The sequence below is a fragment of the Nicotiana attenuata genome, unplaced genomic scaffold, assembly GCF_001879085.1.
Source record: "Nicotiana attenuata strain UT unplaced genomic scaffold, NIATTr2, whole genome shotgun sequence".
NCBI classification, from domain to species: Eukaryota; Viridiplantae; Streptophyta; class Magnoliopsida; order Solanales; family Solanaceae; genus Nicotiana; species Nicotiana attenuata.
The window spans coordinates 62,090-64,635 of record NW_017675116.1 but is presented as its reverse complement, the minus strand read 5'-3'; positions in this window follow the sequence as shown (position 1 = coordinate 64,635).

Here is a 2,546-nt window from a genome sequence, read left to right as displayed (position 1 = left end):
TTTAAACGACGTTCACTTTCTTCAAAATTTAATTAAAAGCGGTAAATATTTTTAAATTGCACTATAGGATAAACATGTATTAAAATCAGATTGTAGCCAAATATAGCAGTTGAGCGACCGTGCTAGAACCACGGAACTCGGGAGTGCCTAACACCTTCTCCCGGGTTAACAGAGTTCCTTACCCGGATTTCTGGTTCGCGACTGTTAAACAGAGTCAAACCTTTTCCTTGATTTGGGATTCAAACCGGTGACTTGGGACACCATAAATCTTCCAAGTGGCGACTCTGAATCTCTTAATAAGTGGATCCCGTTTCGATTGTCCTTTAATTGGAAAACTCCCTTTATTATACCCTTCACGGGATGTAGTAGTGAAAAAGGAGGCGTGACAGCAACGACTATTATTCATTAGGTCGTTTATGATGCGCCCACAAAATTTTAGGCGATTCGAAGCCCTTTCGCCCGAATTCATGAAGATGGCGAAGATATTAGCATACGAAAAATAAAAAATCGTCCGGAACTCCTGTTTTATGGCCCTAAAGCACTAAAAAAGGAGGAGCACTCATTGCGAAGAGATGAACATTGTTTATTAGGACGTTTTTAATGGGCCCACAATATTTTGGACGATTTGGAGTCTATCGCCTGAATACATGAAGATAATGTGGACATTAGCACACGAACATTTTGAATCTTCTTGAATTCCTGTTCTATAGCTCTAAAACACCAAAAAACGAGGAACGATCACAGCAAAATAATGAATATTGTTCATTAGGTCGTTTCTGATGGGCCCACAAAATTTTATGTTATTCCGAGCCCGTCGCCCGAATTCTTGGGCATGGTGTGGATATTAGCACACGAAAAATTAGAAATCATCTTGAATTCCTATTTTATGGCCCTAAACCGCCAACAAACGAGGAACAATCATAAAGAAGCAATTACTATTGTTCACTAGGTCATTTATGATTGGCCCACAAAATTTTAGGTGATTCAGAGCCCCTCGCCCATATTCATGAAGATGGCGTGGAAATCATCATACGAAAAAATTGAAAATAGTCTTGAATTTCTATTTTTTCGCACATACATGACGAAGCAATGACTATTGTTCATTAGGTCGTTTCTGATGGGCCCATAAAATGGTGAGGCAATTCGGAGTCCGTCGCCCGAATTCATGAAGATAACATGAACATTAGCACAAGAAAAAAATAAAAATCGTCCTGAATTCCTATTTTATGGCCCTAAAACGCCAAAAAGTGAGGAAGAATCATGGCAGAGCAATGACTATGGTTCATTAGTTCGTTTATGATGGACTCATAAATTTTAGGCTACTCGGAGCTTGTCGCCCGGATTCATGAAGATGACGTGGATATTAACCCACGAAAAATCAGAAATCGTCCTGAATTTCTATTTTATGGCCCAAAAACACTAAAAAAAGAGGAACGGTCATGTCGAAATAATGAATATTATTCACTATGTAGTTTCTAATGGGTCCATAAATTTTTACGTGATACAGAGCTCGTCACCTGAATCCATGAATATGGCGTGGATATTAGCACACGAAAAATTAGAAATAGTATAGAATTCCTATTGGATGGGCCTAAGACGCAAAAAAAATAAAATAAATGAGAAACGTTCACAGCGAAGCAATGACTATTGTTCATTGGGTCGTTTATGATGGACCTACAAAATTTTAGGCGTTCGGAGCCTGTCGCCGAATTTATGAAGATGGCGTGGACATTAGCACATGGAATCATCGTGAATTCCCGTTTTATGACCCTAAAATGCCAAAAAATGAGGAACATTCACGGTAAATCAATGACTATTGTTCATTAGGTCATTTGGTCCACAAAATTTTAGGTGATTTGGAGCTCGTCGCCCGAATTCGTGAAGATGGTGTGGACATTAGTACACGAAAAATTAAAAATTGTCCTGAATTCCTATTTACGACCCTGAAACACTAATAAATGAGGAACAACGATTATTATTCATTAGGTCGTTTTTGACAGGCCTACAAATTTAGGCGAATAAAACAAGATAAAAAGTTATTTTTCTCTTGATTTGCTAAAATTGACAAGTAAAAATGAAAATATATTTTTAGTATAGTGAACAAGTAAAATTGACGGTTTAAAATCTCCCCATTTAGTAACACAAACTCTAACAACATTAATAACCTGCTTGACCAAGCTGCAAAAATCAGTTTATTTTGAGAAGTGCTTTTTTCAAAATTATTTTTGTTAAGAAGCAGTTTGTGTTTGACTAACTTATTTGAAAAACACTTATGAGCAGTAATTAGTGTTTGACCAAGATTTTAAAAACTGCTTCTAAGTGTATTTTCTCAAAAGTGCTTTTCAAAAAAGTGTTTTTGGAGAGAAACTATTTTTTTCTGCTTCTCCAAACCTGCTTCTGCTTCTACTCAAAAGCACTTTTCCTTCTAAACTTTAGTCCAATATTGAACTTTGTAAAAGACATTTTTAGTAAGTCACTTTAGGTCTTGGTAAAACGTTAGGTCCGTAAACAAGGCGTAATTAGTCCTGTTTGGTCCTAAGGCCTTC